Raw genomic sequence first — 27672 nt, forward strand, 5'->3', positions numbered from 1 at the left:
TTGATTTCTTGTTTTATTCCATTATCTAATAAGATATAAGAAATTATTTCAGTTTTTTGTATTTTTTAAACTTGCTTTATATACTGAAATGTGAGCTAGTATGGAGAAAGTTCCAGAAACTACTGAGAAGAATGTATATTCTGCAACTGTTGAAGGAATATTCTGTAGATATCTGTTAAGTTCATTTGATCTGTAGTACAGTTTACCTCTGAAGTTTTCTTATTAATTTTTTGCCCAGATGATAGGTCTATTAATGACAGTAGAGTATTGAAGTTATCCACTATTTTTCTCTTTATGTCCAATAGTGGTTGTTTTATGAAATGGGTTGCATTAATATTTGATGCAGATAAATTTATAATCTTCATATATTCTTGATGGATTGTTCCTTTTGTTACTATCTAGTGACCTTCTTTATTCCTTCTGATTAATTTTGGCTTGAAGATGGCTTTGTTGGAGATAAGTAGCTTCTTCTGTTTCCTTTTGGATTAACTTTGCTTAGAATATTATTTTCCACCCTTTCACTTTCAATCTGTCTGTGTCTTTGCCATTGAGCTGAATTTCTTACAGGCAGCAAATAGTTGGATATTGATTTTTAATCCACTGAGCTAGTCTGTATTTTTTTCCTACCCCCTTCTCTGGACTGTGTTTTTAGTGTTTTATTTATTTATATTTTATAGTTTTTACATTTACTCACATGTGTATACATTGTTTGGGCCACCTCCCTCCTACTCCCCTGCTTCCAGGCAAAACCTGTTCCGACCTCTTGTATTCTGTAGAAGAGAAAACATAAGAGATAGTTAGAAAGACATAGTGTTTTTGCTAGTTTGAGATAAAGATAGCTATACAGAGAGATTCCTAGTATTGCTTCCATGCACATGTATACTGCAACTCACATTGGTTCATCTCTACCAGACTTCTTAGCTATTTCATGGTCCCCTTCCCATAGTGGCCTCTGCCAGTTTAAAATTACATATTTGCTCCTCTGCAATGAGCACATTAATTAAGTTTTAGGTTTTAAGTTTCCTTCTCTTTCCCTATACCTCGTGTGTACTTTCTCTCCTTAGCGTGTGACCCACATCCAATAATATTACTGTATTTGTTTTAGGTCTATAATCCACACATGAGGGAGAACATATGATTTTTGACCTTCTGAGCATGGCTAACTTCGCTAAAGATGATGTTCTTCAGTTATGTCCATTTACTTGGGAATGACAAAATATCATTCTTCTTTGTGGCTGTGGCAGTAGTGAGGCATCTTGGCTGTTCCCATAGCTTGGCTATTGTGAATAGTGCTGCAATAAACATGGGTGTGCAGGTACCTTTGGAATAACCTGAGTTGCATTCCTGAGTTGTATATCCCTAGGAGTGGTATTGCCTGATCATACGGCAATATGTTTAGTTTTTTAAGAAGCCTCCATATTGCTTACATTCTCACCAGCAGTGTACGAGGGTTCTTTTTGCCATATCCTCACCAACATTTGTTGTTGGTGGTGTTCTTGATTCTTGCTATTCTAAGAGAAATGATGTTGAATCTTATTGTGGTTTTGATTTGCATTTCTTTCATGACCAGGGATGGTGAGTATTTTTTCATGTGTTTTCGGCCATTTGGACTTCTTGAAAAAGTTCTGTTTAGTTCAGTTTCCCATTTCTTTATTGATTCATTGATTTTGGGGGGAGTTTAGTTTTTTGAGCTCCCTGTATATTTTGGTTATCAGTCCTTTGATGTATAGCTAGCAAATATTTTCCCACTCTGTGGGCAGTCTCTTCAATTTAAAGACCATTTCTTTTGTTGTACAGAAGCTTTTTAATTTCATGTCCTGTTTGTCCATCCTTTCTCTTAGTTGCTGGGCTGCTGGAGTTCTACTGAGGAAGTCCTTGCCTGTACCTATTGTTTCCAGGGTAGTCCCTGCTCTTTCCTGTCCTAAGTTCAAAGTTTCATTTCTGCTATTAAGGTTCTTAATCCGGTTTGAGTTGATACTAGTACAGAGTGACAGTTGTGGATCTAATTTAAGTTTTCTACAGGCAGATAACCACTTTTCCAGCACCATTTGTTGAAGTGGCTGTCTTTTCTCCATCGTATGTTTTTGGTGCCTTTGTCAAAGATAAAGTGGGTGTGCAGTGTGGATTCATATCTGGATCTTCTGTTCTGTTCCATTGGTCTTCATATCTGTTTTTGTGCCAGTACCATGCTGTTTTTATTGCTATGGCACTGTAGTATAGTTTGAAGTGTGGTGTTGTGATACCTCCAGCATTGCTCTTTTTGCTGAGTATTGCCTTGGCTCTGCATGGTCTTTTACATGTCCAAATGAACTTTAGGTAGATTTTTCAATCTCTGTGATGAATGTCATTGGGATTTTGATGGGAATTGCATTAAACATGTAGATTGCTTTTGGTAATATGGGCATTTTTACTATGTTGATTCTGCCAATCCATGAGTATGGGAAATATATCCACCTTTTGTAGTCTCCCTCAATCTCTTTCTTCAGTTGTTTGTAGTTCTCTTTGTAGAGGTCATTTACATCCTTTGTTAATTTTATTCCTAGGTATTTGATATTTTTGAGGCTATTGTAAATGGAATTGTTTTCCTATATTCATTCTCAATTTGTTCATTGTTGGTGTACAGAAAGGCTACTGATTTTTGTAAGTTGATTTTGTATCCAGCTACATTGCTGAAGCTACCCATGGTCAGAATGTACTTTTAATTGGAGCATTTACGACCATTTACTTTTAGATAATTTACTGAAAGGTATGTAGTAATTTCTCTCTTCATCTTTGGCTTGCTGGTTTACTAAATTAATAATGTTTGATTCTTTACCACTTCTCACTTGCTTATTCTTCTAATGAGATTTATTCTTTTCTAAACTCTCATACTGTGATCACCTTTCTTCCTCTTCTGTGTATAGTATTCCTTTAAGTATCTTTGCAATATTTGGTTAATATCATGAATTAATTTAGTTTATGCTTATCTTGGAAGACCTTTATTTCTTCTTCAATTTTAGAGAGTAAATTTGCTGAATGTACTAATCTTAGCTAGCAGATACTTACTCTCAGTGCTTGAAATATATTAGTCCATCCTGTCCTTGACTTTAGGAGAGGTAAGCTAAGAGGTCTGCTATTACCATGATAGATTTACCTTTGTAAGTAACTTGACACTTCTTTCTTACAATTTTTAGAATTTTTCTGTACTCTAGACATTTTAACTGTAATATAACATGGAATGCGTCTTTTTGGGCATCTGAATTGGGGGTTCTAAAAGCCTACTTTGCTTAGGATTCTATTCCTTTCCCCCAATTTAGGAAATTTCACTAAATGGGTTTTCTATGCTTTTAATCTATTTCTTGGTTGTCTCTTCCACACTACCCATTTATAGATTTGGTCTCTTGGTTGTGTCTCAGAGGTATTAAACATGTGGTCATCATTATCTTTTTTTCCTTTATTGTTATTTGAATGTAATAATTCCTCAATCTTGATCTAGTTGATTTGATTTATTCATCTTTTCATTTCTAAATTTTCTGGGTTTTTTCAGAATATATTTCTCTTTGCTGAATTTGTCAAGTTAAATTTCTCATCTGAATTTTGTGTTAACTTCTTCATTCAGCTATTTGAATCTGAAGTTGATCATTTTCAAAACTATTTTGAATTATTTGTCTGGTATTTCAAGCATTTTGGTATGTTTGGATTCAGTTATTGAAGAGCTATGTACTTTGGGAGTTGTCATGTTGTCTTGACACATATTTCTTGTGTTTCTTTGTTGTGATTTGTGCATTTGTTGGGGTGGATATCTCTTGTGGCTGTATTTAGGGTTTGTCTTATTAAGCAGCCTTCTCTTGAGTACTCAATCCCCAGTAGCACTTAGAAAATACACCACCTTAACAGCAAGAACACTAAATCCAATTAGGTACAGAAATACAATAGGGTCTGGAGGCATGACTCAGGGAGGCATGACTCAGGCAGACCTGCCTAGCAAACATGAAGCCCTGAGTTTAAACCCCGGTACCACCAAATAATAATATAATAATTATAATAATAAAAGAAAATCAATGAAAGACAATTACTATGCCACCAATAACCATATAAAAGAAAGTGGTGTGAATAATGTAGAATAAATTAAGAAGTTAAAAATTAATAAAGATAAACATAGAATAAAAGAATTAGACAAAGGAGATGCTCAGGGAAAGAGAAAAGTAAAACAAGAAGAACCAGTATTAAATAAAAGAATAAGATTTACAAGAATGCTAAGAAGAGGCAAGAGCAAGAGATTAAAAAATCAAATCTGACTACAAAATAAGAAATGCCTAAATAAAACTAGATGAAGGTAAGAAGAAAAATAAAAAATAAAAACATAAAAAGATTTTAAAAGATAAAGTAAAAGCAATACTAAAGTTATAGTAAAAGAAAAAAAGTTTAAAAACAAAACAAAGCATGGAGAAGCTTTTTCCTGGTTCTCTGATAATGGAATCTGGCAGGTTTGATGGGGATGGGTAATAGGTCAGTGCTAGAGTCTTGTATAGTTTCTCTATGAACCCATGATATTAGTTGATGCTTTATGTCTTGCCAGTCAAGGTTGTGTTGTCAGGGCTGCATTCACTTTAAAAGCTTCCTTTATTTAAGTACTAGAACGCATTGCTCTAACTAACAAGCTTTGTGGCCTGTGAGCTGAGTAAGTTCCCACTTACTCTAGAGGCCCCCTGTTTATACACCTAATGGTTTCAAACCTCCCAACTGAGGTTTGTCTCCTGAGTGCATTGGAAAGTGGGGTAGGGAAAGCAAGCAGAGCACCAAGTTTTGTATTACAGGAGGAAGACAAAGGGAATCGGGCATTCTGCAGGTCTCAGCATTTTCTGACCTTGTCTTGCAGTAAACCATACTGTGGAAGGTAGGAGGCTGTGGAAATAGTGATTTCTCATACCTGAGCTCAGAACTCTTAGTGCTGCCTGGCACCAAACCACACATAACAGTAAGGCGACTCCGAAGGCCATGGGCTTAAAACACTTAATCACTACAATGATCATAAGAAATAGCATGAAATTCTGAGAATCATTAGGAAATACTTTGAAAATCTATACTCAATCTGAAAAATCTAGAAGAAATGGATACATTTCTAGATGCATTGACCTACTAAAATAGAAACAAGAGGACGTAAACCACCTAAAGAGATTTGTAACAATCAATGAAATTGAAGCAGCAATAGAGTCCCAGGACTCTATGAATTTACAGCTGAATTCTACCAGACCTTTAAAGAACCAATACCAACACTCCTCAAACTTTTTCATGAAATAGAAAGGAAATGAAAATTGCCAAAATCGTTCTATGAAGCCAGTATTACACTATCCCAAAACCAGCCAAGAGCACAACAAAAACAAAAAAGAATTATAGGCCAATTTCTTTAACAAACATAGATGTAAAAATTTCTCAATAAAATACTAGCATACCCAATTCAACAACATATCCCAAAGATCATACACCATGATCAATTTGGTTTTATCTCAGGGATTCAGGGATCATTCAGCATTCACAAATCAATAAATGTAATAGAGCACAAAAACAGAAGAACAAAAATTACATGATCATCACAATAGATGCAGCAAAAGCCTTTGGAAAAAAACCCAACATCCTTTCTTGATAAAAGCTCTGATGAAACTAAGAATAAAAGGAATGCACCTCAACATAATAAAGGCTACATATGACAAACCTATAAACAACACCATACTAAGTGGGGGAAAACTGAAACCATTTCCTGTAAAATCAGGAATGAGACAGTGGTGCCCACTCTCTCCACTCTTACTCAACATAGTCTTGGAGTCCCTAGCTAGAGCAATAAAACAGGAAGAAGAAATAAAAGGAATTCAAATAGGAAAGGAATAATTCATATTATCCCTATTTGCAAATGACATGATCTTATATCTAAAAGACCCTAAAAACTCCACCAAAAAACTCAGAGACATCATAAACACCTTCAACAAAGTAGCAGGATACAAAATCAATATACAAAAATCAGTAGCTTTTCTATATACCAACTATGAACAGACTGAGAAAGAATTTAGGAAAACAGTTTCATTGACACTAGCATCAAAAAGAAAACCTAGGAATCAACTTAACCAAAGAAGTGAAAGACCTCTATAAGAAAGCTAGATCACTAAAGAAAGAAATTGTAGAAGACATCAGAAGATGAAAACATCCCCTATGCTCAAGTAATACCATGAAAATAGCTATACTACCGAAAGGCATCTATATGTGAATGCAAACCCCATCATAATTCTAATGACATTCCTCACAGAGATTGAAAAATCAACCCTAAAGTTAATATGGAAGCACAAAAGATTATGAATAGCCAAAATAATACTGAGCAAAGAGAGCAGTTCTGAAAGTATCACAATACCTGACTTCAAACTATACTACAGAACCATAGCAATAAAAACAGCATGATTCTGGCACAAAAACAGATGGAGTAGCATAGAAGACCCAGACATAAATCCACATAGCTACAGTGACTTGATTTTTTATAAAAGAGCCCAAAACTTACATTGGGGGGAAAACAGCCTCTTCAACGAATGTTGCTGGGAACGCTGAATATCTGTGTATAGAAAACTCATACTAGATCCATGTCTTTTACCCTGTACAAATACCAATTCAAGGCAAATCAGAGACCATAATATAAGGCCTCAAACTTTGAAACTAGTGCAGGAAAAAGTAGGGAATACACTGGAACATAAGGCATAGGCAATAACTTCCTAAATAGAACTCCAGTGGTTCAATAATTAAGAGAAAGGATTGACAAATGGGACTAAATAAAACTAAAAGGTTTCTGCACAGCAAAGGAAATGGCCACAAAAATGAAGAGGCAACCCATAGAATGAGAGAAAATCTTTGCTAGCTATGCATCCAACAAGGGATTAATAACCAAAATTTACAGGGAGCTGAAAAAAAAACTCCCAAAGAATCAATGGCCTAATGAAGAAATAGGTAAATGGACTGAATAGAAATTTTTCAAAAGAAGAAGTACAAATGCCCAAAAATCACATTAATAAAGCTCAGTATCCCTGACTACATTAAAATTATACCTCACTCCTGTTAGAATGGCTATGATCAAGAACACAAACAACAACAAATGCTGCTGAGAATGTTGGGAGGAAAAAGGAACCCTCACACACTCTTCGTGGGAATGTAAATTAGTACAGCCACTATGGAAATCAGTGTGGCGGTTCCTCAAAAAACTAAAGCTAGAACTGCCATATGATCCAGTAATACTACTCATAGGCATATATCGAAAGGAATGTACATCAGGGTACAATACAGATACTTGCACTCTCATGTTTATTGCACCATTATTCACAATACCCAAGCAATGATAACAGCCCAGATGCCCTAGAACTGATGAATAGATTAAGAAAATGTATATACATGTTTTCACAATGGAATATCACTCTACCATACGAAAGGAAATTTTGTTGTTCACATGGAAATGTATGAAACTGGAGAACATCATGTTAAGTGAAGTAAGCCAGGTTGAAAAAGAGCAAGGTTGCATGTTTTCTCTCATATGTTGAAGATAGATCCAAGAGATCCAAGATGGCGACCTGGACACAGCCGCAGACCTCCTGAGCTCCATGATCCAGAGACTTTGCTGAAAGGCTGGAGACACACTTGACTGAGATAAAGCAACAGGGAGAGCTGAGACATCAGCACTCTGAACCCCTTGCTTGTGGAAGGCTTCTCTGTGCCTCAGTACACTAAAAGAATAGCCAGTGCTGCACGCCAGGCCTGCCCCATAGGCCCACGGAGCCGCTGCTCTGCAGACTATGGGATCTCTGATCCTCCAGCCCTGCTCCTCAGCCCGCTAGGGCCATGCTACCCCAAACTCCCACGTAATCACTGCCGGACAGAGCCCTTGAGGTCTGCCAAGCCGGCAATCCACAGACGTTCACGATCTCTGCCAGGCCACACCCCTCAGGCCTGCCAAGCTGGGGATCTACACATGATCTTGTTCATCTGGGCCATGCTCCACAGGCCTGCATGATATCCACTCCACCGGCCTGTGCCCCTAAGGCCTGCCAAACCGGGCATCCACAGGCATTCACTATCTCTGCTTTTCTGGCCCACACCCCTCAGCCCTGCACAATTTCCACTCTGTTGGGCCACACCCTTCAGGCGTGCACGATCTTTGCTCTGTAGGCCATGCCCCTAAGGTCTGCCAAGCTGGCAATCCACAGACATTCACGATCTCTGCCAGGCTGCATCCCTCACGCCTGCACAGGCCTGCACAATCTCCACCAGGCTGCGCCCCTCACGCCTGCACAGGCCTGCACGATCTCCGCCGGGACTGTGCGCCTAAAGCCTGCCAAGCCAGCAATCCACAGACACCAACAATCTCCACTCCTCTGTCCTGTGCCCTTCAGGCATGCCAGGCCCACTCTCCAAAGGCCTCCTAATTCACCTCAATGAAAGGCCTCCGCTGTAGGCCCATGGGACCCCACCCACCTGCCACCTGCCACAGGAGGGCTCCAAACCTGCCTAAGAGACACACGCAGACAGGTCTTGGATGCTCAAGGAGTAACATCAGAACAACTAAGACTTCAATTCTACTTTCTAGAACTGGTGGGTTTTTTTTCCCTTCTTTATAAGATTTGCTTCCTGGTTTGCTGTTTGATCACCCACCATCTCTCCCAGTTTTGGGTTTTTTTTCCTTTTTCTTTTCCTCTCTTCTCTCTTCCTTTTTTCTTTCTATCTCTTTCTCCTTTTTAATCCTCTCTTGGTTTTGTGACTATTAATATTTTAACCAAGCTAATACTAATTTACACATAGTCCAGGGATAGAAACAGTACCTAGTGGATATATGGGAAGAAAAAAAAGGGAGGGAAACCACTGTCCCCCCCAAAATAAAGTAGTACAGGATTTAGAGCGAAATGAAGAAAATGGGTGCCAAGATTCAGACTCCCACAAAACAAAGGTAAACTATACCAAGGAACCCAAAGAAGCCCACAAGAACCCCTGAAAGAAGAAATCCTGAAAGTAATTAATGAGAATTTCATAGAGATGTTACTAGACATGGCCAACCAAAACATACGGGAGGCACTCAAATTCCAAGACAACAAAATTAAAGAATATGAGAATACTCAAACAAATAAATCATAGGAACCCTTAACAAATACCAAACTGAAACAGAGATCATCATAAACAGAGAGATAAATTGATTCAGGGCAAAAATTGACCACATTAAAGAGGAAGTAACCCACAATATGGAAAACCTCAGAGAAAAGAATGAAACATAAATACAAAACAAAATGGAAGGCCATTTCAGCAGAATAGAACAAACAGAAGACAGAATCTCAGAACTTGAAGATGAAATGGCAGTTAAAGGAAAAACTGAAGAACTATTAGTCAACTCAAGACCTGTGAAAAGAAAATGCAAGAACTCACTGACTCCATCAAAAGAACAAACCTGAGAATCATGGGCATTGAAGGAGAAGATGTGCAAGCAAAAGGAATGTGTAATATAGTCAACAAAATAACAACGGAAAATTTCCCAAATCTAGAGAAATCTATGCCCATTCAGGAAGACTCCAGAACACCAAACAGACCTGACCAAAATAGAACTACCCCACAACATATTATCATTGAAACAACAAGTACAGAGACTACAGAAAGAATATTCAAGGCTGTAAGAGAGAAAAAACAAATAACATATAAAGGTAAACCCATCAAATCACAAAAGACTTCTCAACAGAAACATTAAAAGCAAGAAGAGCTTGGGGTGAGGACTTCCAAGCACTGAATGAAAATAACTTCAATCCTAGGATACTCTGCCCAGCAAAACTATCATTCAAAATAGAACAATAAAAGTCTTCCATGATAAGCAGAAACTAAAACAATATATGACCACCAAGCCACTACTACAAGATTATCCAAGGAATTCTGCACACAGAAAATGAAAGCAAACAAACCCATGAAAGGGCAGGGAATACCAAACCACAGAAGAAGAAATGGCAAGAAAGTAAAGAGTAGCACTGATTCAACTACACACAATCAAATCCTTAAACAACAAAGACAGCTACATGACAGGGATCACCACATACTCATTGATACTAACACTGCTGCCTACAGGAGACCCACCTCATCGACAGAAATAAACACTGGCTGAGAGTGAAAGGCTGGAAGAAGATTTACCAAGCCAATGGTGCCTGAAAACAGGCAGAGGTAGTAATACTTATCTTGGACAAAGTAGACTTCAAACCTACATTGATCAAACGAGATAAAGAAGGACATTCCATACTAATAAATGGGGAAATACACCAAAAGGAAATAACAATTATCAACCTATATGCACCCAACTTCATGCACCCAGTTTTATCAATCATACTCTGAAGGACCTAAAAACATATATAAACTCTAACACAGTGGTAGTGGGAGACCTTAATACCCCACTATCACCAATAGATAGGTCATCCAAACAAAAAATCAATAAAGAAACCCTAGAACAAAATCACACCATAGATCAAATGGATCTAGATGATGTCTACAGAATATTTCATCCAACTTCTACACAATATACATTCTACTCACCAGCCCATGGAACCTTCTCCAAAATCGATAATATTTTAGGGCACAAAGCAAGCCTCAGCAAATGTAAGAAAATAGAAATAATCCCATGCATTCTATCTGACCACAATGCATTAAAACTAGAAATCAACAAAAACAGCAGTAAAAAACATGCAAACAATTGGAAGCTGAACAACACATTGCTCAATGATGAGTGGATTATTGATGAAATAAAGGAGGATATTAAAAAGTTCCTGGAAGTTAATGAAAATGAAAACATGACCTACCAGAACCTATGGGACACAGTAAAGGCAGTCCTAAGAGGAAAGTTTATAGCCCTGAGTGCATATATTAAAAGGACAGAAATATCTCAAATCAGTGTCTTGATACTACAGCTCAAACTTCTAGAAAAACAAGAACAAGCAAATCCCAAAACAAGCAGTAGGAAAGAAATAATTAAAATAAGGGCTGAAATCAATTAAATGCAAACAAACAAAAAAAAATACAAAGAATCAATGACACAAAAAGCTGGTTCTTTGAACAAATAAATAAGATTGACCTCTGGCAAACCTGACTAAAATGATGAGAGAAAAAGCCCAAATCAGCAAAATCAGAAATGCAAAATGGGAGGTAACAACAAACACCATGGAAATCCAGGAAATTATCAGAAACTACTTTGAGAACCTATACTCTAATAAATTTTAAAATCTTGAAGTAATGGACAGATTTTTAGATAATTACAACCACCCAAAACTGAACCTAGAGGATATTAATCACCTGAATAGATCTGTAACACAAAAAGAAATTGAAGCAGCTATCAGGAGCCTCCCAAAAAAGAAAAGTCCAGGACCTGATGTATTCACAGCTGAATTCTATCAGACGTTTAAAGAAGAACTAATAGCAACTCTTCTTAAACTGTTCCACGAAATAGACAGGGAAGGAACGCTGCTTAATTCATTTTATGAAGCCAATATTACTCTCATCCCAAAACCAGACAAAGATACCTCCAAAAAGGAGAACTACAGGCCAATTTCCTTAATGAATATCAATGCAAAAATCCTTAATAAAATAATGGCAACCCGAATCCAACAACACATCAGAAAGATCATACACCATGACCAAGTCAGCTTCATCCCACGATGCCAGGGTGGTTCAACATATGCAAATCTATAAATGTAATATAGCACATCAATAGAAGCAAAAACAAAAACCACTTGATCATCTCAATAGATGCAGAAAAAGCCTTCAACAAGATCCAACACCACTAAGAAACTAGGAATAGAAGGAATGTACCTCAGCATTGTAATGGCTGTATATGACAAACCTACAGCCAACATCATACCTAACAGTGAAAAACTGAAACAATTCTCCCTAAAATCTGGACTGAGACAAGGGTGCTCACTATCCCCACTCCTGTTCAACATAGTACTAGAATTTCTAGCCAGAGCAATTAGGCAAGAAGAAGAAATAAGAGAAATACAAATAGGTAAAGAAACTGTCAAAATATTCTTATTTGCAGTTGATATGATCCTATACCTTAAAGTCCAAAAAAACTCTACCCAAAAACTCTTAGACACCATAAACAGCTACAGCAAGGTGGGAGGATACAAAATCAACTTACAGAAATCATTTGTTTTCTATACACCAACAGCGAACAAAATGAGAAGTAGTATATGGAAACAATTCCATTCACAATAGCCTAAAAAAAAAATCAAATTCCTTGGAGTAAATTTAACAAAGGATGTGAATGACTTCTACAAGGACAATTACAAACTCCTGAAGAAGAGATTGAGGAGGACTACAGAAGATGGAAAGATCTCCCACGCTCATGGATCATAGAATCAACATAGTAAAAAAGGCTGTACTACCAAAACAGTCTATGTGCTTAATGCAATTCCCATCAAAATCCCAATGACTTTCATCACAGAGATTGAAAAACCTACCTTAAAGTTCATTTGGAAACACAAGAGACCACAAATAGCCAAGGCAATACTCAGAAAAAAGAGCAATGCTGGAGGTATCACAATACCGACTTCAAACTATATTACAAAGCAGTAGCAATAAAAACAACATGGTACTGGCACAAAAACAGACACGAAGACCAGTAGCACAGAATAGAGGACCCGGATATGAATCCACACAACTATACCCACCTCATATTTGACAAAGGTGCCAAAAATATATGACAGAGAAAAGACAGCCTCTTCAACCAATGTTGCTGGGAAAAGTGATTACCCATCTGAAAGAAACTTAAACTAGATCCATGTCTATCACCCTGTATTAGTATCAACTCAAAATGGATCAAGGACTTAAATGTCAGACCTGAAACTCTGAAGTTACCACAGGAAGGAGCAGGAAACTCTGGAACAAATAGGTATAGGCAAAGACTTCCTCAATAGAACCCCAGCAGCCCAGCAACTAAGAGAAAGGATGAATAAATGGGACTTCATAAAATTAAAAAGCTTCTGCACAACAAAAGAAATTGTCTCTAAACTGAAAAGACTACCCACAGAGTGGGAGAAAATATTTGCCAGCTATATATCAGACAAGGGACTGATAACAACCAGAATATACAGGGAACTTAAGAAACTAAACTCTCCTAAAATCAATGAACCAGTTAAGAAATGGGCAACTGAACTAAACAGAACTTTCTCAAAAGAAGAAATTCAAATGGCCAAAAAACACATGAAAAAATGCTCACCATCTCTAGCCATAAAGGAAATGCAAATCAAAACCACACTAAGATTCCACCTCACCCCTGTTAGAATAGCCATCATCAAAAACACCAACAACAACAAGTGTTGGCAAGGATGTGGGGAAAAAGGAACCCTAATCCACTGCTGGTGGGAATGCAAGCTGGTGCAACCACTCTGGAAAAAAAATTGGAGGCTTCTTAAAAATCTAAACATAGAGCTGCCATATGATCCAGCAATCCCACTCCTGGGGATATACCCAAAGAAATGTGACACATGTTAACCCATGTTTATTGCAGTGCTATTCACAATAGCCAAGTTATGGAAACAACCAAGATGCCCCAGTACTGATGAATGGTTCAAGAAAATGTGGTACTTGTACACAATGGAATTTTACTCAGCCATGAAGAAGAATGAAATCTTATCATTTGCAAGTAAATGGATGGAACCAGAGAACATCATTCTGAGTGAGGTCAGCCAGGCTCAGACCACCAAAAGTCATACGTTCTCCCTCATATGTGGACATTAGATCTAGGGCAAATGCAGCAATGTGGTTGGACTTGGATCACATGACAAGGGGAAAGCACATACGGGAGATACAGGAATAGGTAGAAAACCTAAAACATGAAAGCGTTTGATGTCCCCACTCCAGAGGAACTAATACAGAAACCTTAAAGCAGCAGAGGTTATGCAAAGGGGCTCACGAACCAGTGTAAAGATCAGTTAGAGTTGAATCAACATGGGTCGTAACACATGGGTACAGGAAAGCAATGTTAGGAATCTCTCTGTATAGCTATCCTTAACTCAACTAGCAAAAACGCTTTGTCTTCTTTATTATGCTTGTGTCTTTTCCTCAACAAAATTAGTGATAATGGCAGAGCAGGACCTGCCTGGAACTGAGAGGGGAGTGGAGGAAGGTTGGGTGAGAGGGGCAGGGTAGAGAAATGACCCAAACAGTGTATGCACATTGAATAAATGAATAAAAAAAAGATCCAAATGCAAACATAAACATTATCATACATACACCATACACATGTATAGAACATGTTTTCAAAAGTGGGACTGTTAACAGGAGTCTAAGGGAGGAGGAAAAGAATGAAATATATCATATCTGTGTAGGAACAAGACAACGAACTGCTGGAGTGGCTCAAAGTGATAAGAGTGCCTGTCTAGCAAGTGTGAGGTCCTGGTTCAAACCCAATGATGCAAGAAAAAGATAACAGAAGGCCCTGAAAGTGTTGAATAATAAAGGCTAGGGAGAAAAGGGTAAGGAAGAATAATAGAGGGGTTTGACTGATTGTAATATACTTATAGGTAAAATACCAAGGCAAAACCCTGCTGAATGATGAACAGGCAATATGACAATGAAGAACAGGAAGGTAAAAAAGATCAGGTTAAGGGGAGGGTAATAGCAGGAAGGGGTAGGTTAGATGAAGAAGGTAAAGGAAGGTGAAAACTTTCTATACATGTTCTGTACATGTATGTATATGGAACATTGAAATCATTTTAAGGGGCATGGGAGAAGAGGGAGAATAATGGGCTGAACCAAATCAGGGTACAATATATGTATATATGGACATAACAAAACCCCCTGTATGACTCTCACAAACTAATAAAAATAGTTTTTAAAAATCCCTACAATATCCATAGGCAGTGGGGCTCATTCCTTACCACACAGGGCTGAGACAGTGTCCACTGTGCCCTCCACAGCCCAAGTTCCCGCTGCTTACACTTCTCCATACATCTGTGTTGGCTCTTCCCCTCTCCACAATTGCATCTTATTGCTGTCTCCCACCTAGATGCTGTGGCAGGTTTCCCCACGCTCCTGGACTTGTGACTGTCTCTCATTTTCAGATCACCAAAGTAACTCAAGTCAGACAGTGATAGGCCCACTCTGAAGAGTGTGCCTTGTTTATAGTACTTGAAGATGTGGAAAGTGATGGAATGGATTTCTTCTCTAGCATTGGCCTACCATACAGGAAGAGTCATTGTCATACTAGATACCCTCACTGGATTTAAGACTTGCAAGAATTGTGGACTTACCCTATGGCTAAGACTGCCAGTCTGTTGTTACCAGTGCTGCCTAGTTTTCCTTATGATTGTGTCTTTCAGTGCCATTCCTCCTTTTTGTGGATTTGGTGAGCATTTTTTCAGATCTCATTTTCTCTCCTTTCTTAGTATATTAATGTATACTGTTTAAACTTTTTTTAGAGGCTGCTTTTTGGAGTTTGCAGTATACATCCCAAACTAATCTTAATCTGCTTTTAAATAACACTGTACCACTTCATGGGTAATGGCACTACCTTATAATTTTAAGGTATTCTTCATTTCTCCCTTCTTGCGCCTTATATTGTTGCTGCCACTTATTTGAAGCGTGCAAAGTGTGTGCACATAGCCATACACATGCATAATTGAATACTTTGTTGCTATTATTATTTTGAATCAACTATTACCTGTCAGATTAAGAATAAGAAAAATAAAATTTTCATCTTCACCTTTTTCTTTGCTCTTCTTTTCTTTATATAGATCTCATTTTCTGAAGAATTTAACATTTCTTGCAAGGCAGGTATAATGATAACAGATTTCCTCAATTTTTATTTGTGTGAGTGAGTGTTTCTCTTTTACATGTGAAGGGTAATATTGCAGACTGCTGAATTTAAGGATATTGCTGTTGGTAGTAGTGATGTTCCCTCCTCAACAATTAAATATTTCATGCTTTCTGGGGAAAAGTTGAATATAATTTTCTTTTGTCTTCTATATGTATGATGAATTTGTCTTCTGTCTTGAGTTTTTCAAAAATTTTTGTTTTTGAAAGACTTAAAATTGATTTCCTTGTGTTTAAATATGATTTGCCTAGGTGTAGGTTTGTTTTGTTGTCATTTTGGCGAGTATCTACTTGATGTTCTCTGATTTTCTAAATCTATGGTTCAATGTTCAAAATTAATTTGGGAAAATTCTAAGTCATTAACTACTTTAAATAATGCTTTTGTTTCTTTCTTTTCCTTCTGGTGTGGAGCTTTTCCTAATGGTATTTCTATTGCATGTATTTACACCTTTTGTAGTTGTCCCACAGTTTTTGGATATTCTGTTCATTTCAGGCTTTTTTTCTTCACTTTCAGTAGCTTCTCTTGCTGCATCCTCACCCAGATTCTTTCCTTGGCCTTGAGCAGTCTACCAATGAGCCCTTTAAAAGCTTTCCTCATTTCCACTGCAGTGTTTATGATATCTGGCATTTCAGTTTTATTCTTTCTTAGAATTTTCATCTCTCTGCTTCACTTCTTCATCTATTCTTGCATGTTGTCTACTTTTTACATTAAAAAAATCTTGGCACTTTAATGATAGTTTTTTCGAATTCCTCATTTGATAACTCCAATATTCCTGTCATAGCTGAATCTATTTCTAATCCTTGTTCGGTCTCTTCAAACTGTGTTCTTTGCCTTTTGTTGAAAGGTAGATGTGATGAACTGGGTAAAAGGAACTGTGATAAGTAGACCGTTAGCGCTGTAATAGTAAACTGTGGAGGAAAGCAGGGAAGCATTCTGTAGTTGTGTGGTTATATCTGTCTTTTGGTGAGCCTGTGTCCCTAATCTGTTAACTTTACCAGTGAGTTTTCAGGATTTTCCTCTCTTTTAGATAGGACAGGATGGCTAGAGATGGCTAGTGTCATGCATTTTCCTTCCCTCTCCTCTGTAGAAGGTTAGAGCAGGCTGGAATTGACCATTCCTTTCCCCAGTGGATAATTGCCCAGCAGATGTGGCTGTAACAAAATAATTTCTCCTCAGAGCAGGCAATGTTAAGAACAGAATGTTTTGGCATATTTGAAAGGAATTGATTTTTAGCTTCTTCCTGCTGTAACTTTTCTTCCTGCTATAACTTCTTTGACATTTACTTTGAGGAACTGGTCGAGTTCCTAGAGATAAAAGTCACAGAAGTGTAAGGGTCCTCCATTACGGTCAACATAGCCTTCTGTAATTTATCAGTTATTGTTCATGTTTTGCTATACTGACACTGATTCCCATGGAGGATTCTGCTCTGGTAAATTGTGCTTCCCTCATCTGCCTCACTGTCTCCCAGTTTTGGGGGCAGTAATTTGCCCTATTACCTCAGCTTGTCTTATGGATCTAAGAGGAGTAAGTGATTTTTCAGTTTGTTCAGCTTCTTACTTGTTGATGGGATGAGCAGCTACTTCTAATCTTGTATGCCTTACCAGAAACTAGGAGCTTTTGTATATATTTAGCTTTGTCATCCAAATAAAAGATTTAGAGGCTTGTCCTCCTTAAACTAATCTTCATTACAATTAACTTTAACTTTGTGTGTGTGTGTGTGTGTGTGTGTGTGTCGGTACTGAGTTTTGAACTTAGGATCTCATGCTTACTAGGCTGGCACTCTACCACTTGAGTCACTCTACCAAGCCCTTTTTTATGTGTTGAATATTTTTGAGATAGGATTTTGCCTTTTGCCCAGGTTGACTTCAAACTGTAATCCTCCTGAACTGTACCTCCCAAGTACCCAGGATTATGAAGGCATGAGCCACCGGTGCCCAGCAATTTAGATTTTTTTTTTTTTTTGTGATACTAGGATTTGAACTCAGGGTTGCATGCTTGCTAGGCAGACATTCTACCACTTGAGCCACTTTGCCAGCCCTTAGATAAAATTTAATAGGAATAAGTTTGAGGTGCATTGAGTCTGAAAAATTACCTGATTAAATAGACATACATTTGGAAAAAGTTTATAAATAATATACATTAAAAAAATTGAAGTAATCATTACTAATTTCCACATGGATCATGTTGTAGCCCCTATATGACCTGTATGTTCTCTTAGAAGCCCATAGGCTTGCTTGGCATTACCTTGTTGCTCCTCCTTTCTATACTTGTGGGAGGGGCAAGGTAACAGGCATGTATTTTCTTGTGTTTGTTCTTTCTACTTGCTTCTCCTCTTGTCTGGAATACCTTTGCCTCTGCCTATTTGACTAGCTAATGCCTACTCACTATTCTGACTTTGGTTTAGATTGGGTTATTTATTACTAGATGTGTAAATTAAAAAATCAAATAAAATTGGGGACCTAATTGAAGATACACAGCTTTTAAACATTGATCTACCATTTGATCCAGCAATACCACTCTTGGGCATATACCCAAAAGAATGTGACACAGGTTACTCCAGAGGCAACTGCAAACCCATGTTTATTGCAGCACTGTTCACAATAGCCAAGTTATGGAAACAGCCAAGATGCCCCACTACTGATGAATGGATCAAGAAAATGTGGTATCTATACACAATGGAATTTTATGCAGCCATGAAGAAGAACGAAATGTTATCATTCGCAGGTAAATGAATGGAATTGGTGAACATCATTCTGAGTGAGGTCCGCCTGGCCCAAAAGACCAAAAATCGTATGTTCTCCCTCATATGTGGACATTAGATCAAGGGCAAACACAACAAAGGGATTGGACTTTGAGCACATGATAAAAGCGAGAGCACACAGGGAGGGGTGAGGATAGGTAAGACACCTAAAAAATTAGCTAGCATTTGTTGCCCTTAACGCAGAGAAACTAAAGCAGATACCTTAAAGCAACTGAGGCCAATAGGAAAAGGGGAACAGGAACTAGAGAAAAGGTTAGATCAAAAAGAATTAACCTAGAAGGTAACACCCATGCACAGGAAATTAATGTGAGTCAACTCCCTGTATAGCTATCCTTATCTCAACTAGCAAAAACCCTTGGTCCTTCCTATTATGGTTTATACTCTCTCTACAACAAAATTAGAAATAAGGGCAAAATAGTTTCTGCTGGGTATTGGGGGGGGGAGAGGGAGGGGGCGGAGTGGGTGGTAAGGGAGGGGGTGGGGGCAGGGGGGAGAAATGACCCAAGCATTGTATGCACATATGAATAATAAAACAATAAAAAATAAAAAAAAAAGATACACAGCTTTTAATTTTGCCAAGTGTGCTGAGTTTTTAAAAAGTTGTTAGGCTCAATTCCAGCCTTTGATAAAAATATGCAGTTCATTGTGAACACAGTATGATTGCATAATCCTAGTACAGATTATACTTCTGGATTAAATGTTTGGTTTTGTACAAATTATATAATTTATTTATATTGCTGAGAGCATTGAAAACTTATAGACTGTCACTTGTCAAAGGCCTAACATTGGCTAAGTCATCCTGTTCCTGATGTTCTAAGCCTGAATTTGTTGGTCTTCCTGATGCTTTCACATCTTTTTTTTTTATTCATATGTGCATACAATGCTCGGGTCATTTCTCCTCCCCGCCCCCAGCTTTCACATCTTTATGTATGACTCTGTGTAGTAGAAATAAGCCTCTGTGAAGAGGCCTGAAAGCTGAATTTTTTGCATTCTCTCATTTGGTCCTTGTTTAAATAACACTGCCTAAAGGGAGGTGGGTTTTTTGTTTGTTTGTCTGTCTGTTTTTTGGTACCTTTATCACCTCACCATCACTATCCCCAGTGCTACCATATCATCATCTTATATCAGTGTGTGTAGGGGGTGCTTTTTCTTCTTAATATATTAACAGAATCAGGTTTCAACAAAACTTTACCTTTGGGGTTGGGGATTTAACTCAGTGGAAGAATGCTTACCTGGCAAGTGCAAGGTCCTGAGTTCAGTCCCCAGCACTGAAAAAAAAAAAAAATAAATAAAAAAACCAAAAATAAAAAGCTTTACCTTTGCCAGCAAGCCATTCTCATTATAGTGGCTGTAAAGCTTTAGAAAAATATATTGATTTTACCTTTTAACATTGAGAGGCCAAATTGATTTCTCTTATTTTGGAGCATATACTTGAATAGATTAAATTAGGAAAAAATAATTTCATAAACTACTAAGCTGAAACGTTGTGAAATTTGCTTCTTCCTGAAACTGTAAATAAAAATAGAAAAGCCTTCAAACTAGTACAATTATATCTTGCCATAAAAGTAGAAATATCCTTACCTCTCATAGTTTATATTCATTGGTGAGAAAATAATTTAACTAGTTTGTTAACTAGTCTCCTAATCTCATCTTTACCAATGTTTTTGTCTCATATTCACATGTACATGATAATCCCTTTTCACTATCATGGGTCCAGTAATTTTTACTTGTATAGACTTAAGTTATTGTCTTTGTCTTTAGTAGTTTACTTACTCAAAAGTATTTTTTTTCTTCCTCTTATCCTCAAATTCCCTTTGAGTACTGTTTGCTTTGCTATGTTCAATAATATTCATGTATTTCTGTTTCAAAAATACCACCAGCTGACTACTTTATTATCATCCTAAGGATTAACCAAATGTTTGTACAGGTTTGGCACCCTTAACTTGAAAGTCCAAAATCCAAAAATGCCCCGAATCCAAAACTTTTTGAGTGCTGACATAATGCCACAAGTGGAGAATTCCATACCTGACTGCATGAGAAGTCACAGTCAAAGTAGAGACATGCTAAAAATACTACATAAAATTAACCTTCAGGTTATGTGTACAAGTTATTTATGAAGGAAATGTTATGAAACTTCTTTCTAGGAAAGTGGTGCCCATTTGTAGTTACTCTAAAAGTTTACCATAGTACCTGTTTTATTGCTTTCTGCCTAGTACCAGTAACTTCTTAGGAATGAGAGAAGTTTTTAAAAAGTAGTTACACTTTTTGATTATAATTCAGAGTAGTATAGGAAATGAAGCTTTTGCTGCATTCTGTACTGGTTACATAATAGAATAATGACAAAAATTGCCTATAAAAGTAGCGAAATAATGATGAAAGTGATAATAATAAAAAAAAAGTAACAGGTCATGTTTAGTCAAGCACTCACAACCAGGCCTGTTCTAAATAATTTTCACATGCAATCAATCTTCGTTATTCATAGATTCTGTGTTTATGAATTTGGCTACTTGTTAGAACTTCTTTATAACCCCAAAATTAATGCTTTAGCATTTTCTAGGTCATTTGGGCCATGTACAAAACATAAAAAATTCTAGTCACATAGTGCATACATTCCCACCTAAGGTTTATTTAACAAGGTGTTGCCCTACTTTCTTGTTTCAGCTGTCATACTATAAACAACTTCTGATTTAATGCCATGCATTTTGTATTTTTATACATTTTTTAATGGTCCCCAAACATAGGTTTGAAATGATGTCTGGTATTCCTAAGTAGAAGAAAGCTGTAATGTACTTTAGGGAGAAAATAGGTATTAGGTAAGCTTCATTCAGGTGTTATAGTAATGTTTGCCATGAGCCCGATGTTAAAGAATCAACATTATATATTAAATAAAGTTTTTTAAAGCAGAAACACATAAAACAAGGTTATGCATTAATTTATTCATGAAGTATGACAGGAGCCTCAAAGAAATCCAACCCTGTATTTTCCCTAGGAACAATGGCTCAATATTCACTAATTCAGTGTTTGTGATGACTTTATAGACCATAACTACCAAGAATAATGATAATTAATGTTATTAACTCTTGTAGTCCTCATCAATTCTACAAAGCAGGTGTTATTATTTAACAGATCAAGAAATTGAGTCACAGCATGATTAATTTCTTGAAGGTCACATAACTATGTTTTAGTAACACCAGGAGTGAACAGTTTGATTCCTAAATTCATTTAACTGTTGTTAAATATTGACTTCACTAAAGGTTAAAACATTTTACATGGAACAGTTAAAGATGCTGGGAATTTTAGTGCTCATTAAAGAAATCATGGTTTAAGGTGTAAGCACGGAAAAATGGGTGCCTTACCATGTAGAAGAGGACCTCTACTTCCTTATATTTCTAATAGGTGCAATTCGTATGACTGAAAGAAGCAGAGAAGTAGATTTCAGTCCAAGATGAAGGATGTTTGCAGGTGGACCTTTGTGAATGTCTTCAAAATATTCATTTAAATAACAGTGTTCCAGGGTTTTTATATGGAGATATGAGAGTACTTTATTCAATGAAAAATTGGACCCAGGATCTCCTCTAGACTAAATATAATATTCTTTTGTCTATTGCATTATTTTTTGTTTGAGATAAGAGTCTTACTGTGTTGCCCAAGTTTGCTTCAACCTCTTGGAAGTACGCATTCCTCCTGCCTCACCTTTGTAAGTAGCTGAGATTACAGATGCCTGCCACCATGCCTGTTTTGCTTATACTTTTTGATGGCCATTTATCCACATTATTATAATTAGTTCTTATTGCAATTTGTATGTCATGGTTATTTCTGGCGAATTATTTTACCTGATTGAAGCTGATTCAGTAAACTGAAATCTATAGTCACTTAGGATTCTTTCAGACCCTCTCATTATGGATTATATATATTTGCTTGTGCCTTCTTTGTGCTATTATTTACGCTTTCTTTTCCTTTCTTCTCAATAACTGGCTATGGTGACCTTGCTTATATCCATGACTTTATAATATATCTCTTCTACCTCTTTTTTTTTTTAATTTTTATTTTATTCATATATGTATACATTGGGTCATTTCACCCCCCCCCGTATCCCCACCCCCTTCTTTACGCCCCCCCCCCACTCCCTCCCTTCCCCCTCCTTACCCCTCACTACCTGGCAGAAACTATTCTGCCCTTATCTCTAATTTTGTTGAAGAGAGAGTACAAGCAATAAGAGGAAGGACAAAGGGTTTTTGCTAGTTGAGATAAGAATAGATATACAGGGAGTTGACATGCATTGATTTCCTGTACATGCGTGTTACCTTCTAAGTTAATTCTTCTCAAACTAACCTTTTCTCTAGTTCCTGGTCCCCTTCTCCTATTGACCTCAGTTGCTTTAAAGTATCTGCTTTAGTTTCTCTGCGTTGAGGGCAACAAATGCTATCTAGTTTTTTGGGTGTGTTACCTAACCTCATACCTTCCTTGTGTATTCTCGCTTTATCATGTGATCAAAGTCCAATCCCCTTCTTGTGTTTGCCCTTGATCTAATGTCCACATATGAGGGAGAACATACAATTTTTGGTCTTTTGGGCCAGGCTAACCTGACACAAAATGATGTTCTCCAATTCCATCCATTTACCTGCGAATGATAACATTTCGTTCTTCTTCATGGCTGCATAGAATTCCATTGTGTATAGATACCACATTTTCTTAATCCATTCGTCAGTGGTGGGGCATCTTGGCTGTTTCCATAACTTGGTTATTGTGAATAGTGCCGCAATAAACATGGATGTGCAGGTGCCTCTGGAGTAACCTGTGTCACAGTCTTTTGGGTATATCCCCAAGAGTGGTATTGCTGGATCAAATGGTAGATCAATGTTTAGCTTTTTAAGTAGCCTCCAAATTTTTTTCCAGAGTGGTTGTACTAGTCTACATTCCCACCAACAGTGTAAGAGGGTTCCTTTTTCCCCACATCCTCGCCAACACCTGTTGTTGGTGGTGTTGCTGATGATGGCTATTCTAACAGGGGTGAGGTGGATTTATTGCTAGAGATGGTGAGCATTTTTTCATGTGTTTTTTGGCCATTTGAATTTCTTCCTTTCGAGAAAGTTCTGTTTAGTTCACTTGCCCATTTCTTTATTGGTTCATTAATTTTGGGAGAATTTAGTTTTTTGAGTTCCCTATATATTCTGGTTATCAGTCCTTTGTCTGATGTGTAGCTGGCAAACATTTTCTCCCACTCTGTGGGTGTTCTTTTCAGTTTGGAGACCATTTCTTTTGTTGAGCAGAAGCTTTTTAGTTTTATGACGTCCCATTTATTGATGCTGTCTCTTAGTTGCTGTGCTGCTGGGGTTCCATTGAGAAAGTTCTTGCCTATACTTACTAATTCCAGAGTATTTCCTACTCTTTCCTGTATCAACTTTAGAGTTTGGGGTCTGATATTAAGATCCTTGATCCATTTTGAGTTAATACTGGTTAGGGTGATCAACATGGATCTAGTTTCAGTTTTTCGCAGACTGCTAACCAGTTTTCCCAGCAGTTTTTGTTGAAGAGGCTGTCTTCTCGCCATCGTATATTTTTAGCGCCTTTGTCAAAGACAAGTTGGTTATTGTTGTGTGGCTTCATATCTGGATCCTCTATTCTGTTCCACTGGTCTTCATGTCTGTTTTTGTGCCAGTACCATGCTGTTTTTATTGTTATTGCTTTGTAATATAGTTTGAAGTCAGGTATTGTGATACCTCCAGCATTGTTCTTTTGACTGAGTATTGCCTTGGCTATTCGTGGCCTCTTGTGTTTCCATATAAATTTAACAGTAGATTTTTCAATCTATTTGATGAATGTCATTGGGATTTTGATGGGAGTTGCATTAAACATGTAGATTGCTTTTGGGAGTATCGACATTTTTACTATGTTGATTCTACCAATCCATGAGCATGGGAGATCTCTCCACTTTCTATAGTCTTCCTCAATCTCTTTCTTCAGAAGTTTATAGTTTTCCTTGTAGAGGTCGTTCACATCTTTGTTAAGTTTACACCTTGGTAGGTATTTGAGTTTTTTTGAGGCTATTGTAAATGGTATTGTTTTCATATATTCTTTCTCAGTTTGTTCATGATTAGTGTATAGAAATGCTAATGATTTTTCTATGTTGATTTTATATCCTGCTACCTTGCTATAGCTATTGATGATGTCTAGAAGCTTCTGAGTAAAGTTTTTTGGGTCTTTAAGGTATAGGATCATATCACCTGCAAATAGGGATATTTTCACAGTTTCTTTACCTATTTGTATTCCTTTTATTCCTTCTTCTTGCCTAATTGCTCTGGCTAGGAATTCTAGTACTATGTTGAATAGGAGTGGAGATAGTGGGCATCCTTGTCTTGTTCCTGATTTTAGAGGGAATGATTTCCATTTTTCACAGTTAAGTATAATGCTGGCTATAGGTTTGTCATATATAGCTTTTATGATATTGAGGTACTTTCCTTCTATTCCTAGTTTTCTTAGAGCTTTTATCATGAAATGGTGTTGGATCTTACCGAAGGCATTTTCTGCATCTATTGAGATGATCAAGTGGTTTTTGTCTTTGCTTCTGTTAATGTGGTTTATTACGTTTATTGATTTTCATATGTTGAGCCACTCCTACATTCTTGGGATGAAACCTACTTGGTCATGGTGAATGATCTTTTTGATGTGTTGTTGAATTTGGTTTGCCATTATTTTATTGGGAATTTTTGTATCAGTGTTCATTAAGGAGATTGGCCTATAGTTCTCCTTTTTGGAGGTGTCTTTGCCTGGTTTTGGGATAAGTGTAATACTGGCTTCATAAAATATGTTTGGCAGTTTTCCTTCCCTGTCTATTTCGTGGAACAGTTTAAGGAGGTTTGGTATCAGTTCTTCTTTAAAAATCTGATTGAATTCAGCAGAGAATCCATTAGGTCCTGGCCTTTTCTTTTTATGGAGACTCTTGATTGCTGCTTCAATTTCCTTTTGGGTTATAGATCTATTCAGGTGATTAATTTCCTCTTGGTTCAGTTTTAGATGATCATATATATCTAGAAATTTGTCCATTTCTTTAAGATTTTCAAATTTATTTGAATATAGGTTCTTGAGGTAGTCTCTGGTGATTTCCTAAACTTCCATGGTGTTTGTTGTTATCTCCCCTTTTGCATTCCTGATTCTACTAATTTGGGTTTTTCTACTACCTTTTTAATATTAGGCCCACAAGCTAGGTAAAACTACTTTATGATAAGTTATTGAGTGTCTTTTATCATTGTATTTTATAGTGCTTTTATTCTTACAATTATTCTCTGTATTGCTTAATTAACTAGGGTAAAGCTGACAATTCCATTCCATTAGATAGACAGCAAAGGAAGATTAATGAACACACTCTACATCATTTTCTTATCCCTGGTAACCCTATAGAACCAAATTCTTGTACCTAAAACCATATTATTTTTATTTCTCATATTATGTTTTATCTAGAGTGCTATTTTATATTGTTCTATACTCTTAAAATAGTCTACTTATAGCCATCCTTCAAATACTTAAAAGCTCCTTGTCATAAAAGAATTTGTGGCATGAATATGAAGCATTATTTCTTTCCACTTTGTGCATTTAAAATAAGAAAAGGAAAGAAACTTACTCCCCTTCCCCTCTCTTGTTAGGGTTAGAAAAGAAGTAAAGTTTTCTTAGAATAATTATTTCTTAGTGAAAGAAATCCATAGTTCTGTTTTCTCATTGTTTGATATCCCTTTTCCTGTTTAAAAGAACACCTCTTAACCTACCTTAATGTCTTTGTATTTTGTTATTCAGATTACTAATTTCTTACTCTCTCTCTGTGTTTCATATAATGTTTCTGTTATCACTCTTTTATGAGTCTAGGGCAATGTTTTAATGATACTACGTGATATAGTTTGGAACTGAGAAAATATAGTCTAATTTTCATAAAAGTGCTTTTGCATATGAATTCTTAGTAGTGTTTAAGGACGAGAATGATTGACTTATTTTTTCTTCATTCCCATAATCCAAGCATTTACACTTTGTGCTCATAGTGTAGAGAATAGAAAGAATAAGAATATGATGTACAAAACATAGCAATTTGGGTTCTTAGTTCTTCTAGGTGAATATGAAGTGATAAACAGTAATGTATGTGGAAAAGACAGTTTGTAAGTGCTTACACAGAATCATGGAAATTCCCATTGATTTTCATATGATAAACCAACCTTGTTTCCTAGAGTTCTTTATTTATTCATCTTTATAATATAGCAAATAGCTGATAATAAATATTTGTTTAATAAATGAAAAGCAGTTATGTTAAAATAATTGTACACATTTTGTGTTTGAAAGAAGCTAGGAATGTAAACCTGCCTATTTAAACCAGCTTAGGAAATAATTGTTCAGTGAAGCAACACTTAAAACTATATAAATATATAAAGCAGGTAGTACTCTTTATACATAAGTGGTATATAAATCTGTAAATCAAAGGAATTATACATATGATCAGGTTCTTAGTAATTTTGCACAGTTGCCATGTTAACATATACCATTTGGTTCAGAATGATAAGCACTGTACACAGACATTGTCTTTGGATGGGAAATCAAATATACTTTGCTTCTACAAAGGTTAAAGAAGGAATTCAGTGCAGGGGGATGCACAGCAGTAAGATCAACTGTTTTATCTGCACATGGTGGTTTGTGCTTCCAGGACCTCCAACAAGACCCTAATTACTAGTTGTCTAGTTTTAGATGACATGTCTGAGCATATTTGATATTTTATCTGCCCTCTTCATACCCGGGGTTATATAAATGGGGCTATAGCAGAGCAGGATATAGTATATATAGGGAATTATGTTGCATTTAGCCCAGACAAGCTATACTAACTTCAGACATACAGTGCATAATATAAATGCTAGTGGACAACACATGCACACTTCAGAGGCATGAACAAATTTTGCATTCATTGTTCTGAACCTACTCAAGCTATGGCTTTGGAAATGTACATTTCTGAACTTCAGAAATGTGATGTGGAACTAGATTGACAACCCAGACATATGCAAGTCATAGTAATAGTTCCTTAAACCAGATTTGGATCTTATCTAAT

At 36.8% G+C, this 27672-nt stretch overlaps 1 protein-coding gene across 19 annotated transcripts in view; it reads left to right on the forward strand.

The window, feature by feature from the left end:
• Positions 1-27672, forward strand: part of Nek1 (NIMA related kinase 1) — a 239241-nt gene that overhangs the window by 61555 nt on the left and 150014 nt on the right. The window lies entirely within an intron of this gene.

This window comes from Castor canadensis, chromosome 14 (assembly GCF_047511655.1).
Source record: "Castor canadensis chromosome 14, mCasCan1.hap1v2, whole genome shotgun sequence".
In the NCBI taxonomy this organism is placed as follows: domain Eukaryota; kingdom Metazoa; phylum Chordata; class Mammalia; order Rodentia; family Castoridae; genus Castor; species Castor canadensis.